This window comes from Neopsephotus bourkii, unplaced genomic scaffold (genome assembly GCF_033783945.1).
Source record: "Neopsephotus bourkii isolate Nb327-2 ecotype Australia unplaced genomic scaffold, CSIRO-AGI_Nbou_v1 NB_1279, whole genome shotgun sequence".
NCBI classification, from domain to species: Eukaryota; Metazoa; Chordata; class Aves; order Psittaciformes; family Psittacidae; genus Neopsephotus; species Neopsephotus bourkii.
Genome location: NW_026901764.1, coordinates 2463769 through 2480468, shown reverse-complemented (window position 1 = coordinate 2480468; position 16700 = coordinate 2463769).

Genomic DNA, 16700 nt, shown 5'->3' with positions numbered 1-16700 from the left:
TTCTGAATCACACAGTACACCAAACGAATTACAGATACTGGCATCTTCAAGGCACTGTGAATAAAGGGACTAGAGGGAGATAGGTCTATATTTTACTGCAGAAATACAGTTCTTGGTGTCAACTGTCCAGGAATTCATGAAGTTAGAAACTGTAATCCACGTATTTATGATCTTCGAGTAACTAACTCTGGAGATAAGCTGCAATGAGCTAGCATTTCTGTGGTGATCCTTTCTCCTCAAGCACTGACAGCTTTTCTGAGTGCTGTCATCTCAAGGGAAGGCACTGGGGCTAGAACATCAATCATCTCTGAGCTGTTGTCAAGCCCAATAGGGCAGGGCAAGCCTGAGCTGGGATGCTGCTGCCAACGTGCTAGTTTTCTGACTTAAAAGCTTATCCACTGGGCCCAAACAGTGTGACTGGAAAACAAAGCAGCAAAACCCTAGCTGACAAAAGTGGATGGAAGGAAGCCAGGACTAGAATAAAATAAAAGCTGCAAATAAAATCATCTCAGCCCAGTTGAAAAAAGAAGACTCTCGTGTCGTTAGGAAAAGTCTATGCAGTGATAGGCACAGAGTGGGTTTGGACATGGATTTATGTCCTCTCTTACAACACTGAAACATGGTAGGGAAGGCAGAGCTGTCTGCCCAGCACAAAAACCCAAATAGTCATGTTTGTTTTCTCTTCAGAAGGAGGTGATGTGAGACAACCTCCAGTTCATTGTGTCCTGTCTTGGTTTAGGAATAGCTTTGATCTCTGGTCTCTGGGCTGTGTGTTTGAGGTGAAGAGTTGCTGACCCAAGGAAGACCCTGAGAGAGAGACTTTGTCACAGAGCTGAGGTTTTCTTAGGCTAGCCCATGAGCCCACCAGTTTACATGTGGTTTCAAAATGAAGACAGTGGACACAGCTTGGAGATACAAACGTATCCCCAAGTGCTATTATGATAGCTGTGGAAGTGGCAGTCACTGCAGAGCCACAGCAAGACAGATCACTGCAGCAATGTCCTCTGTTCATGAAGGGGCTCTCGTCTTCAGGCACCAGCCAGATGTCCAGACCTGGGAGGAAAAAGTGCCCTGCCAGAGCTGTTCAGACTCCTAAGATGACTTCATTGTGCTTCTAGAGGAAAACATTGGCTGGTGTAACTTCTGGTATGGTGAAAGTTTTCCAACCTGGGACACTCTGAACGTCTTCCTTAGCCTTCCTAAGATCCATCTGCTGAAGCCTCAGAAAGAGATTGAGGTTCCAGAGGTGCTGCAGGGAGGAGGACTGGCAGAGACAGGCCTGTGCACAGCAGGGGCTGGTCACAGACATCTGGCCTGGGCTTGACCTGTGACTGCCACCAAAAGGGCCAGAAATAAGTGAAGTGGATGGGAAGTTGTGGTGGAGGCTAACCACAGGGCAGGAGCACGGGCTGCATCTGTCCACAACACCCACGTACCATGGGAATGGCCCTGCTGACGCCTGGAAAGCAGTTCAGCATCCTCTCTGTCCCCTGCTTCCCTGTACTTTTCTTTGTGTAATACCATTCACTGTGAGCGCTGACCTCAGCAGATGTAGAGTATTTAAGCTTCAGGCAAGACTTACTTAAGTTTGGCTGTAGCTGTATCTAAACCACTTGTCTCAGAAAGGGTTTTGGCCACTATTTTCACCCTCATGTTAATCTACAAACTTAAGTTTTTACTTACCAGCAGCAGTGTGATGAGAAAGGCCCCTGTAGACTTCAGGGCAGAGGCACTGCATGGGGAAGTACAAACCACATTCACCAGAGGCAAGGTTTCTTCCCTTGGTCTTGTCATTACTGATGCACAACCTGAGGTTTCAGCCAAAAATAAACCCCACTTAGGGCACTATCTGCTATCTGCAGTTGTGTAAGAGTGAATTGAAGGCAAATGTGGTTTTGTTCCTTGGCTGCTGTTTTGTTGCATACAGAGATTTCTAGAGCTTTCTTAGGTACCTCTACATGAAAAAGGACAGAGTTGTTTCTGCCCAAAAGTCTGCCTAGCTGTTTGTACTACAAGGCAATGCCTTTTGTCATTACAGGTGCTTGTTCTGTCATTGGTAGTTGTAAAAACTGTTTCTGGAACCTTACTGTTTCTCCTTTTTTTATCTGTCTCCCATAGTGCTACTGGGTTTTCCCTTTTAATTAGAAAAAAAAGTCACATATGCTTTTATGCATATTCACCATGAATTGAAAACATAGGAAACAATTCCTATAGACTGATAGTGGGTTGCTGACAGTCCTAATGCACAGTAGCAGCTTAATCTAAAGAATCAGATTTGTCTTCATCTTCGTTTTTACTGCATCCTTTCAGCCAGTCCTCCAAATCAGACTGCTCTTGTACCTCAGAAAATAGAGACATTAATTCACAAATTAGCCTGGCATTGTTAAAAGCAAACTCCACCCCTTTCTGAAATAATAGGTTTGAACTGTGAACCATTCAGTCTACTTCTGCCTTCAGAAACTGAAACTTCAAAAACTTCAGAAAATGTGACTTAAAAAACTGTTAGCCTGAACTCCAGCTCTTAGAAGGGGACAGGGGAAGCACCTTTCCCATTGTCTCTCAAATTATCAAGATACGTCTTAATTCTTAAAGCTTTGAGCCAATTAATCCTGTCTTTATTGTTGTTGCAGCACAAACAGACTCAAGGGGATGTCTGGACAAAACTATGGACAACAAAAGTTAAATCTCTTCTACCAAGCAGAGAGGACCTCAGTCCTGGAAGAAGCTGAAATGCAGAAATAAATGCTGGAATGCAGAAAGAGGTAGGCAAACCCAAGACACTGAGGTATCAAACATTCCAAATGGAAGTGGTGGGTGGAAAAATAAATTGGGAGATTAGGAAAAGAATATCAGTATGGTGATAGGCACTTTATATATACAAAAGAAATAGCTATATAAAAGATGTGTATAAAACTTAACCAGAGCTGAGTGTTCAATGACTAAAACTTGAGACCTAGAGAGGTCACAGAAAGCATGACAGAAGCAACAGAAGCTGAAGATCATTAGCATGATAAGAGTATATCTTCAGGCAGGAAACTAAAAAGACCAGAAGGAAAGTATGAAATATCTTGCTAAGAAATAACAGGGTTTTGAAAGCATGACCTGAAGTATGTTAATTAGCTGAAAGGCAAGAAACCTTTACTTTTAGCCAAAGACTGTCTAATCTGCCATCTTCTGTGTCATTTGGGCAATAAATGAGAGAAGAAATATTTGCTGAGTACTACTCTAGCTTACAAACTCAGAAGTTAGCCCTTGTTTGGGGAAAAGGCAAGCTAACTTTAAATGTTGATATTTAGCTACCGCGTCAGGTCTAGCTGACTGTGATGAGGGAAGAAATGTTCCAACAGAAAACTGAAAGGCTTCTCTTTTGGGGCTATCTGTGTCCTTACCCTGACACACAAAGGAGAATACAGGTTAGCTCAGGCAGGAAGAAGCAACCTACATTGCATTGTAATTTGGCTGCCTGCTGCTGGGTTTCCTTCCTGCCTGAATGGCAAGTGATTACAGGCTGCAGCTGCTAATTATTTCAGACAGTAGTTTGAACATTTGAGGAATCAAAGGCATAGCATTTCTCTTATGGACTCTTTCTTACTTTAGGTATTTACTACTTATGGAGCAGGGCAATAGCATGTTCTCTTGGACACTCTTAGCAGCAGCCTGTTTCACTCGAACAGGTTGAAATCAAAACCCTGAACCTTGTTTGTCTCTACACTTGCTGAAAGAGAATAGTAATTTAAACTGATTTAATATTCTTTGGCTGAATACAGAATTTATTTCTCTTTAGACCTTATCCTCAGAGGATCCAAAGTGCTTGTTAGCCTGAAAAGTCACTTAGTTGTTTGGGTTTTTTTTCCCACTTGGGTGGAAAACAACAACAACAAACTGAAAAACCCAGGAAACAAGACTCTGAAGTCTTAATCTGTAAATCTCTGGGGAGAATATTAGCTTTTTATTGTTTCCCTATCAATATAATGCAGGAAACAGTCCTAACTGCCCCACCTCTACAACTTCCCATTATTTATCACAAGAAATGTTCCTTCTAGCCTCTTTCGTTTACTCATACAAATAGATTATGCAAACGTATCCCAGAATTCAGTGTATGGAACAGAACAGATAAAACTCTGTTCAACAAAATGCAAGATGCCTTCACGTGATGCTGCTTCAGAGTGTGAGCTGACCTCTGGAGAAGTCACTGTGATTGTATCACTAACTCCGAGTATGAAAACACCCAGGTAGTCTTGGGAAAAAGGCTAATCAGAAAGTGTTCATTGGAAAGCACATTTTTCAGACTCTTGTTTTATAAATAATATTTTTTAAATTAAATTTTAGAAGTTTTCAGATAAAGGAAGCCCTAAAATAGTGAAAAGAAACTTCAAGTTTTAAATTCTTGTGTGTCGATTTACTTATTTATTTATTTGTTTATTTTTTACAATATTACCTATAACCTCTTTTCTTCTTTTTCAGTTTGAAAGAGCTGCAGAAACTAAAATCTACAAAACCCTGCCACAGGCACAATGCAGAGCCAAGGCTAGGTTTCCAGAAGAATGTGTCAGTAAGAAAGAAACCTACAACTAATAAACAAAATGCCTGGAGCTGTTATCATTAAGTTATCTTGAATAAACTATGTATTGTCTATTTCCTGAAGAGCGTGACCAAAAACTCACTGAGACCATAGATCTCCCAGTAGGTTATGGCTAGAAGCCCAACTAATGTTTTATGCCTCTTCTTGGTTCACATCCCAAAGGTTTTCTTTGTTTGTTTTCACTCATTCCTTGCTCACAGAAAAGAAAAATCCCAACAGTGAACTTAGTGGGGTTTGCAATACAGAATTAATTTTTCACTTGTTAGAGAGCACTTCCTCCAGATTGCAGGGAAATTGTTTCCCAGCATAGAAAGATCAGTACTGATGTGGCTCAGGCTTAAAATTTAGTAATGTATTGCCTCTACTGGGGACATTCCCAATTTCTTTAGGGCATTAGTGAATCATTCTGGTGGTGGAACCAAACTCAACTTATTTATGTTGAATGGCAAAACAACAACAAAAACTTGCCCAAATTTGAAATTATCACTGAAAAAGAATAAAAGCACAATTGTCTTCAGCCATTATGGCTGCCCTAATTTGAATCACATGGGAAAATGCTTTGTTAATGGCTTTCTTCTTTTACCCTTCACTGGCAACAAACCAAACCAAACTAAACGAAACCAAACCCGTTTCTTTGTTCTTTTTCCTTTATGCATTGCTTTTCCATCTGGTTTGAGAAGAAGCCTATCCTGTGGGTTAGAAATTATGCTGAAACACTAGAGATCTGGGGTTGTTTCCACAGACTTCCTTAATAGCCACAGACTGACCACTTTACCTCTACTACTATTCTGTAAAATGGGAATAAATCTACTTTTCCTCACAAGGGTGTTGCTAGAAAATCTATGTATTGCTGCAAGATGCCCAACCACCACTAGAATATTCAAGGCATATATATTTTGTATTTTTCCTTACAAGTGCGTACTGTGTAGAGTTTCAGCTAGTAAGTCCTGACAATGATTCATGATGATATGATGATTCATAAGAGGAACAAATTTGAATAGATTTAAATATGTACATGTAAAAGAAATATGTGCAGTCTCCCAGCACTCTTTGAAATATAAATGTGAGAATTCCTTTAGGTATAATGCTGGAAACCTTCACATTGGACCATATTGGCAGGTGCCAGGAAGAAGGAGCCAGCCAAAAGGACAGATTTGTTCAGCTTTCTGTCAGCAGACCCCCAGAGCAGCAGTGGCAGGATGCATTCCACTAATGCCGTCTTCTGATTTTAAGCCCAAGTAGGTGGTTTATTCCTGTGTTTTCTGGACCTGTGGTCTTTTTTCTTTTTGCCTGCTTTTCTACATCAGTTTTTCCAAGTTAAATTTTCATTTTATTCCCCATTTTGTTCCCTTCCTTACAGTATTATTTACAACTGAATACAAAACATTACAGGCTGAGCAGACAGGGTGCTATATATAGCAACAGCAGGGCAGTTCCCCACTCTAACCATCTCCCTCTGTTTTTATGTAGATAGTAAACGATGGGCCACCGAGGAAATTGATATTTGTCTCAAGGAAATGTATGCCAAAGATGTTGAAGCACTGCATCCTGCCCACACCAAGGGAAGGTAATTTAGGCTTGACAGAGCAGTACTGGCTTTTCCTAGCACTGAGGAGTTGCAGATGAGATCTTTCCTCCTCCAGCTGGGTGCCGAGAGCCCATGTTTTAGAATAGGGTATTTACAATAGCGAATGGTAGTGTTCCCAGCCTGGAGTAACAGGCAAATTTCAGCCAAAAAGGAAAAAAAAAAAAAAGAAGGTGGCATTCATTCATATCATCACCCTCTGCTGACCCCATTGCCAACATAAGCCTCTCTCAGCCTTGGGAACCAGGCCATGCATTGGCCAGTGGCTCGGCTCTGACCCACCAGGGCCTGGACCAGCCTCAAGGCTGCCATTTGCTTTGTTTGTGCTTTGGGCTCATTCCTCCAATTTACCTCCCCCGAGCCAGCTGACTTGCCTGTGTTTTTTTTATCTGCCAAGTCTGCCTTGCTGCCTTCTTTCAGGTCTGGAGCTGCTCTGCTGCCTGCTCTTTTTACAGCTGTCCAAGTGAGCAGAAATAGTTGAACCAACAATAAAACTTTGCCAGCTCTGGTCACTTGGGTCCTACAACTTAAACACAGCATGCAAAAGCTTAAGCAGCAGCGTCGCTGATGGGGCTTAGCTCCAAATCCACACAAATCCAAGGTAATCTGGAAGCAGCTCACTGCCTTTTCTTAGTGTCAGGCGGCTTCATCTGAGGTGGAGGCTGAAGGAGCTGGGAGCTGTGTGCTTGCCTTGTCAGAGAAAGTTTGTGATCTAAAAGTTTTATAATCTGCATAGTGAGAATTGCCAGAAAGTTTAGTGCAGAGGTTCTGCTTTTACCAGTGCAGATCTACAGGGCATGAGTTCAGGCCCAGCTCCAAGAAGCGACTAAGGTATTGCAATGCAAAGGAGCAGAGGAGATGCTGTTTACAAGGCGATCAGTTAAATTTTCTGCCCAGCCTAAGGATTCTTCATGTATTTTACCCACTGGTTGATTAACGTAAAATACAATAGTATTCTGTCTGGCAAGTGGGGAGTAGAACTGCAGTCTCCACCCTCCCAAAGGATGACTTAAATAAGCTACGATGCCATGCTTTTCCTTTCCTTCTGCTGATCAAATTAATTCTTTAATGCAAAGTAGAAAGGTGCCAAAATGAGAGTTGAAAACCCTTTCTTTCTCCAGGAAAGCTTCATACAGGGTGGATAGAGAGCTCTCCTAGGAACACCACTAACTCTCCTCCTCCCTTTGGTGGAGTTGAAATCATACTACTCATGTTCTAAGTGACCACATAATCCATGAGGTATAGGATGAACAAAGTGTTACCTCCTCCCCGGCAGCGTGCTGGAGCATTTTGTACGCAGGTTGCAGCAGTGGCCAGTCATCCAGCAAACCATGCCACCAGCCTGATTGTACAGGACCTATGGGCAAAAGCAAAAGCACAGGTTCAGTCACCCAAGGGATATGAGCTCTTTATGGTACACCACTGGATTTCAATGTACTTTAGGAAGCCACTATTCAGTAAGAATCGTTTTATACCCTTCGGACTATACAGATCATGAATGAATACAGTGGTCTTCCAAAAATTAAAACTGGACAGGCTATTTACTCCAGATGCCTACTCATTACAGGCAAAGCATTTCAGATACCAATGAAAGCAGTCAGTAATCTGCTGCATTTGCAGGGTGAAACACAGTACAAATTTTTTAATCCTCTATCCAGAGCTCACCTAAAAGATTTAGGGCCAAATATTTATCTTATTTACACAAGTGTAAATTTAGAGACATTTCGTCCGAATTAATGTACCACTAGGTGGTAGATTTTGCCTCAGACCTCATTATTTGTTGGACCGTTATTTACATTCAACCACAGTGTATATATACATACACAAAGCAGTAATTTTGCCAGCAATGAGAAGAGAGTAGAGTTTCCTATATAAATCAGTATTTCTTAGTCAATATGTTTCAAGCCCTGAAGGGGTTATAAAAACCATCTGGGGGCTTGTAAAGCACTGAAAATTTTATAACAATCCAAAAGCAAAGAAAATGTCATTCCTTCCACTCTCCATATAGCAGCACCATTCTCTTGGCAACCTGTCAAAACCATACATAAAACAATAAATTCTATAGGCTTATCACCTTTACCATAATTTTTTACTTTAGCTTTATAAAACATGTATGGTAACTGTGAAGTTTCTTTTACTTTCATATAGGATTTCCAATCTGAACTGCTTGAAAAACGTTACTCTTAAGATGTTTGGCCTAAAAAGGTGGTAGTTTTCATTAACAGCCTCCGCCTTAGTCTTCTCCTAAGCTGCTTGTTAAAACTACAGCCTATTTTGTCAAGCTTAGGCTTGTTTGTGTTGGAGCCAGTTCTTCTATTTCACCACAACACTATGCCTGTCAGCTTCCTCTTTAAGCCTAAATCATACAGGGAAACACCAACATTTCCCTCTGTGGGAAGAGATGTTTTGCTTCAAGTGGAAAAAATGGGTGAGATTTCCTGTATCCTCATTAGCAACTTGGTGCACGGTTTGAAATCTGCCCTTTCTAAGGTGGGATACCATCTGAAGAACCTCTGTGCTTTTAAGTATAGCCCCACAGCACATGCAGCTTGTCAGTGAATTTTGCTTTCATGTACACATCTTTCATCTCTGTGCATAGGTACTTATCTATGAAATTAATTCCACTAGCAAGCAAGTGCATCTCACATGCACTCACCTGAAGGGATCTACACCAGATCTTGCAATGCCCCCTGTGGCTAGGTTTCTCCAACAGTTTAAGCCAGTCTTGCTCCTAGCTGCTGTGGACCTGGCTGCTTTGTTGTTCCAGTGGCTCTAGTATTCATCGAGCCCCTCAGAAGGCTCCTTCATAGACAAATTCAGAAAAAAAAGTTGTGTTGTATTTTTTCCCTGCCAAGATAAGATGGGTCACACAAGGGCCTGACAAGCAGCAGAGCCAGTAAGGGTCTGAGACCCTCATCTCAGAGGGGTTTGGGAAAAAGGAGGACTCTCCTTTTGGTAGCTGTTAGATTGGGTTGCCCAATCTCATGCAGCCTCAAACCAAACTCCCTTTACCTTCGACTTTTTTTACTTGATGTTTGTATTTCTGCATGCGAGTCCTTTGCTGATGCCAAGTGCTTAATATGTATGATGTTTCATACTTTCTGAAGTGTGACTACTTAACTGCTTAATAGCTAAAAATCTGACTGCTTAAACCATTTGTTAAAAAGGAGAAATAGTGATTTCTTGCCTGGGCGAGAGGTGGTTGCCCACAGCTAGAAACTGAAGCAGCCATGGGCTATGTGGCAACAAGAAAGGGGAGGAACAGCACTGCCTTCTGGTTGCAACTCTTCAGCTTGTTTCACTGGATTAAAACTGTGTTGTTCAAACTGAGTGTAATCAATACTGAGACTATTTTATGGTAATTTGTTTGGAAGGTAGCTTCCCTTATCTCTGCCCTGTTTCTGCTGAAGACAGACTATGAGGTTTGCACCTGCAAAGGCTGGGTTCAGGTCCAAGCTGAGGGTGTTTGCGGGGCTTGGCTGTTGGCTTAGGTCTTCAGTCTTTCAGACTAGAGCCAGGATTGTTACCCCAAGATCTGTGTGCAGCTGACTGTCTCTTCTGCCTCCTCTCCATAAGCCAGATTGTACCAAAAGGCTCCTAAAACCACTCAGTAAAATTTTTCCATGTGGTTTTCATGATGTTAAGCAGTTGAGCAGGAGCTCTGACATGGTTTGCATAGCTTTCTGTCTTAATCCATGAGAGAAAATGGGTACTCCAGGGCTGTCCCTGCTAATATGAAAAACCATGCAAAAGGTGGGAGTTTTGTTGTTGTTTTTAATTCATCTCATTCTCAACTCAGAAATGGATCTGTGTTTGTAGGAATGATGATACAAGGCATTTAGGTTACGGAAAAAGGAGACAATTTTTAACTAAAAATAGCAAAATTAAACTAGTTAGTAAATAGCTAATAGCCTGAGAACCATCCACCTCAGCTGGCACTGCCCATGAAGACACCATTCCTCGACAGCCCAGCCTGCTGGTGCCAGCACCTAGTCTCAGCCAAATTCCCCTTGCCCTGTCTGAGGCTGAACGCCCTGCCTCCACACACTGTCATGCTGTGCCACCTCCCTCATCCTGCCTGCCAGCATCCTGCTTTTGCCCAGGCACAGGGGGTCTCCATAGAGAGAGAGCCCACCTCAATGGACACAAGGCTCTCCACCTTAAAGAGCAAAGCAGCCGGCACCACTGTTCCTCCAGCTGCAGCCAAGAGGTGGGTTGGGGTTTTTGTATCCAGAACAGTCCAAACTCCTGAGGGGAGAAACGTGGTTTATTGCGTACTTGTCCTGTTCCTTCAAAGCTGGACTGTGCCATGCATGAGAAATTTTTTGGAAAACAGGAAAGGATGACTTAGCAAAGCAGTGTTGTCCTCTGCCGGACCAACACACTGCTTGCTTCTCTGGGCTTGTCAGCAGCAGCGTTTTGGTATGAATAGTGGAAATTCCCTCTTGGCACTTCGTCAGCTGAGGAGTCAGGGGCTGTCAGTCAGTGTTAACATTCACATGTGCTTTCCCAGGATTACACTTCTGTCATGCTGCCGTGACTGTGCCCATGCTGTTACACTGGGGTGCAGCTTGCCTCCCTCGCAGCCTCCCTTACATAGTTTGTGAAGAGTAAAGCCATCGTATGAGGGATCAAGGTCCTAGGCCACTGGCATGTTTCCTCACCCTTGCTGCTAGAGGACATGGGTGCAGCAGTCCCAGCCATGGGGAATATGCAAGGTGGTGGGAGGAGGTGTCCCTTCAGCCATAATCCTTCAATCTCCCACACCACCACTGTCAGGAAGGGGCCTCATGGTGTCGGGGGCCACTGCAACCCTTGGCCTTAGTGATCCGTCCCCTCACTGTCCCTGCTCCATCAGCCGTCCTGCCAGGTTGAGGCTTCCCCGGTGCACACCACATCTGCCTCCACTTCCCCTTCTCCGCTCCCTATGCCCCAGAAGAGGGGCGAGAGCAGCCGGTGTGGCTCGGGAGGCACGCTAGGGTGATGAGGGTAAGGGCACAGGCGAGGTGGCAGGCCTGGGGCGAGGGGCCGCAGCCCGCCGTGCCCATCACGATGGGCCCTACAGTGCCACAGGCGGCATGTGGTGCCGCCGCACCGCCCGCTTGCAGCCTGGCACCCCGCGGGCAGCCCGAGCTGCCTCCCACAAACAGGGTCGGGCCAGAGCTTCCCGCCGCTGCTCTCTCCGCCTCCCCGCTCCGCTGGGGCGGCCGCGGGCAGCTCTGCCCCGAGGCGGGCCGCCGCGGGGCTCGGCGGAGGGGAGGGCGGGCGGGGCGGGCCGGGGCGGGGCGCGGGCCCTATAAACGCCGGGCGCCGCCGCTGTTCGGCCGAGCGGCGCGGTGCAGTACAGCGGGGCCGCGGCGGGACAAGGCTGTGGGGCACGGAGGTGAGTCAGGGCCGCCCGGCCTCTGGGCCGTGTTGCTGCAGGCGGGAGGAGGGCGGGCCGGAGAGCCCGGAGCAGCCGTTCGGCGCTTGGTGAAGAAGGGATAGCGGGCGTTGTGCGGGTTCCGCGGGGCAGGGGGCACACGGCAAAGTTTCCCTGTTGACAACCGGAAGGCTGCTGGCCGATAGTGGTCGAGCCGGCCGCGTTATCCCGGGTGCCCGCGGGCTCTTAAGTGTGCTTCGCCTGTTACCTGCTCCCACAAGTTTCCCAGCGCCGGGTGCGTGGCGATGTGGCGTGAGCGGGTGCCGCTGCCGCGGGGAGCTGCTGCTTTTCCCTGCTGTTTCGGAAGCAGGGAGGCTTTTCTCCTCTCAAGAGGCGAGTTTCCAGGCTGTTAGCCTTACGCTTTGCCAGGGCCGGCCCGGCTCCGGCGGGAGGGCCTGCCCCCCTCTGCCGTGGGTTCCATGCGGTGAACCCGGCGCCGCATCCCTGCGCCAGCGTGGGAGCCCGCTCCCCAGTCATGGATGTGAGAGGAGGCACTTCCCGAGCATCGGCTTCATCGTAAAAGCTTGAAAACTGGGAGTTGCTCACTTGGCTAGTGTCTCCCGTCCTCTGTGAGGGAGAGCTTGCTTTCCATGTACTTAAAAAGCCACCAAAAATTCCTAATTCAGTTAGTAACCGAGATTTTCTTTGCATATCGAGTGATGGAGAAATAGAAGTGTTCACCTCCATTGCCTTTCAGGGACGAAAGGGTGTATATATTCTATTATTGAAACAGGATTTGGATAATGCTGGTGACATGAAATCGTGTGTTGAGGCAGAGAACTGGTTAGCTAAAACTCTTTATCTTGGCTCTCTTTCGAATAATGCTGTAGTATACTTCATGTAATGAGTTATGAGAGGATTGGGAAATGCAAAGTATCTCACTTCAGGAGAGAGTCTTTTGTCTTCTGGTTAAAATGGTGCTCAGTGCCTTGGCTTAATGTTGTGCAGCACAGGAGGATCTTCACAGAGAAATAAGTCCTTTGGAGAGACCATTGTGCTAGCAAATAGCTGTTAAGATGTCAGATTTCCCTTCAAATTTGGGCATATCTGCTGCAGCAGTAGAGGCCTCAGTGTGATTAGCATGATTTACTTCTCTCCCCCTTCCTCATGCCTGCAGAATATTCCGAAACGTGGTTTGGCTTTGTGGTTTTAATTGCATTCTTGGGCAACTTCCTGAAAGAGAAACCCGGTAGACTGATTTTCTTTCTTTTTAACTGCACTGAAAAATGACCTCTCCTTTCACTTTCTCTTATGTGAGAATTTTGTAACGTCTTACCCCCTGCTCTCCACAGGAATTAATTAGAAATGTGGTTTTGTAGGGACTGTTCACAAAACACATGTAGCTGTAAGCTGCCCTCATGTAGCTTTGAAAAAGGGGAGAAACTGTAGAAATCCATGGGCAAAGTGAAAAGCAGCTGTGGCCTGAGAAGTAGTCGGATGAGTCCTTAAAGCATGTGAGGTGAAGACCAACACAAATGAAAAGGCAGAATGATTAAGTAGACCGAATCAAATATGTATAAGATGTGCTAGCTTGGAATATTAGCGTTTTATGAGGTGTGATTATACCTGTGAGAATAGCAGCTGTTTGGCACAGGAGTGAACTTTGAGTAATGCTAGTCCACAGCTTCCTTACAATTATGGGCAAGTTGCATGTCAGTCTGTAAGCAAACTTCGTTAGATCTCTTAACATGCAGAAAACCTGCTTGTGTGGACATTACCTGTGCATCTGCTACCTAGACATCAGGATGTTATAAAACCTCTGCTTTGGATGATGATGTGGCCATCACTGTAGACAACTGTCTATATATAGCTGTATGTACCTCATGTAGGAGGTGATGTAAACTCATGTTAGTACGAAAAAGAAAAAGAAATCTGCAGTGAAATTTGTCTCAAGGTGTATACATGAGTGGTGAAGCTTCTGTTTGGTGTTGTCATTGACAACCAAGAGAATAGCATGTCTTAGTGGCACGCAGAGACTTTTAGTGTGGGTCTCTAAATTGCACAGCCAGAAACGCGTTCCAGTTCTAAAGCTTTGTAACAGCATACTGTTAGGCAGGAAAATGTCAAGCAGTGAGCCCAGTTAGCCTGCACTAGGCATTTTTAGACTAGATTGAAGAGTGTGTGTATGCATATAAATATATAAAAATAACCACCTCACCTTATTGCTAGGAATTAAAATGAGGACATGTACAAATTATGTGCATCTACAGTAAGAGAACACTTTGTTCAGAGGGAGCTCTGGCTAGAGACTGGTGATGGGCTCAGTATCTACCTGGCTCATGGAGCTATTTGAGGCTTTTGATTCTTGCTAGGCAACTGCAGTGTTCATACTTGAAAAAGCTGAGGCTCTCAGTTTTTCTTGGAAGCTAGAGTTAGGGTTTTCTGGACTGCTTGGATTGCTTAATCACAAGCATGCATGAGAGAGCATGCTTTTGTAATATTAATTGGGGGAAAATCCAGTGTAATCATCAAAGCACTTCCAGTTAGTTGGTGTGTTAACTGGATTCTACTGTTCTTTAGGGTCAAAGGTTTTATACATGGGAAGACAGGGAAAAGATGGATTAATCATCACTAATCATGAAGTGTTGCTGGGTGCAGTCATCTTTGTGTGCCTCCGGGCATCTTCCCAATTTCCTGTGACATAACTTAGAAATCATGATTTGCATCAAAGTACTAGCCTTATAAGTAACATGTAACTCAGTGCACCTATACTAACCATAAACAACTTTTGAATAAGCAAAGTGAGATAAAGAATTTCCTCTTTCTAGCTTTGAAGAGCAGGTAGCCATTCACCTACATGTGAATTTAGAGATTAACAGTGTAAATTAAAGAACTATGAAAACATAAAAAAGGTCCATGTTTGGTTGTGGGTTTTTTTATTGGTTTTTTTTTTTTGTTTGTTTTTTTTTGCTAAAGTGTATAGCTTGTGTGTGAGAATGAGAGCTAAATATGTGCAACCATGCATATGTTCAGGTGTGTCTCCTATGTGATGGTTAAAATGATGGGGTTGGAGGAGATGAGAAAGAGACGCAATAAAGGTGGTAGCATCCTACAGCTGTAGCTACGCAAATGTTTCAGCTGGCATGTTATGGGAAAAAGCTTTCCTGTGCCCTGCTTTTGCCCGTCTTGTCCTTGGTACTAGAATAGAGTTCATTATTCAACTACATGAATACTTCTGCAAACGCAGAGGTCTGTTGTTGTGTCAAGCAACTGCTGAAGTTGGAGACGGTGATCATGGACAGGAAGAGGAAGGGAAAATTCAGTGGCGATGCTAGGATGAGCCATACTTGAGTTGTTTGTGATGGCCTTGAACACTTAAGTGCTAACTGAAATGCTTTATTCTTTAGTACCTCCTCTTAAGCAGTGCCTGTGGAAACACATGAGGCTTGGCAGCTACTATATCTTGCCTGTGGTCCGGTGTTCACCTTTAACAGCCAGAAAGATGCTTCTGCTTATATTTTCAGGCTGAAATTGGGAGGTGTCTGGTGCTGAGGTCTGTTAAATATGCTGTAAAGCAGTTTAAGTATGAAACTATTCATCTGTGGATTGATCTTCCCATGATGGGAATCTCAATTTTCCTGACCATACTTGGCAATGTGATGTAAACCATGTATTTCAGGAAGCCTCCTGTTCTCTTCCTGGGCTTTAGAAATAGTGGCCTGAAGTTCTTTTTAGTATCTTGGATTATGACAGCAATTATGGAAGGCATCAAGACTGATTACCAGCAAGTTCTGAACTGAAGATCCCTGCTCAAGGCTGTGTATATGTAGTGGCCTCAGCATGCAGGTTAAAACTGTTTGCTTTTGAAAAATTTAGTTGTCAACAGATCATAACCTACAGTTCTTAATTACAGAATTGTAAGGGTTGGAAGGGACCTTTGAAGATCATCTAGTCCAACCCCCCTTCCAAGGCAGAGTCACTTAGAGCAGGTTACACAGGAACATGTCCAGGTGGGTTTTGGATGTCTCCAGAGAGGGAGTCTCTGGCATTGGCTCAGATAGGTTGCAGGTAAAAAAAAACAAGAGGAGAACTGAACATACATTTAGCTTTTTCTCTTTCATTCTGTTATCGTCTTACTTTACATCCTTAAGTGATATGAGAAATCTTATTTAGAGGTTGGTGGATTTGGTAGCTGTATGTCTCCATTATGCTATATATCTTCCTCCTCCATAAGGAGTAGTTCATGTAGCTTTCTCAGCGGTGAAGGAAGCTTGAGGCCTCCAGCTGCTCTGGCAGCTCAGTTTAAGAGGCTGCTTTCCCAGCTAATTGCTTACTTCCTCTGCTGAAGTTCATCATCTGCGTTACAGAAAGTGATGGACTCCTCAGCGGCTTCTCGGCCAATGCAGCCTGCAGACTTTCAATCTGAACTGAATCAGATGGCTTAATATATCAGGTCATGACCTCCCCTTGCAGGATTTCTGTGCGCAGTTCATACTCAGTTGTCCCTTTTTTCTATGGAAATTTAGGTCTTGCCTTTCCAGAAACCTGTAGTAAAACCAGTGGGATTAATTGGAAATGAGGTCAGATTAATGAAAAGTGCATGTTTTCTTAAATACAGGTTTTATAAAGAGCTGCTAATTCTCTTATTAACTGAGTAATACAAGTCTTCTCGCAAATGATTGAGAAGGTATCTGAGTATACGGCTAGGGTTCCCAGCACAATGCTTCATTCCTATTTTCTTGCTGATTGTGGTTCCTGGATCCTTAAAAGCATCTGTGATTTCTGATGCTTTTGGGGTTGGCTGGTTCTGCTTCTGAAGCTGGGGGTAGGGGGAAGACGAATATATGTAAGTGTCTATGTGCTGTAAAGAAAAAGCTAAATATCCCTATTCTTTTGGGTAACTTTAGGGCTAGTTCTGAAATGATTGAGAAGAAGCCACTAGAAAACTAGTATCTAATGGTTCTGTGAGCTGTCCTGGAGACACAAAATCAGTATGCTTTTTTCATCTTAAATGTTAATTACTTTAGTCCTTGGCTACATCACACTTCAATAGTTACATTTGTTATATAGATTAGAATAGCATTTCTAGACTCACTTGAAGATAGGAAGCAGTTGATTATTAGTGTTGTACAGCATGATTAATAAATGAAAGGCTAGTCACCTATCACTCT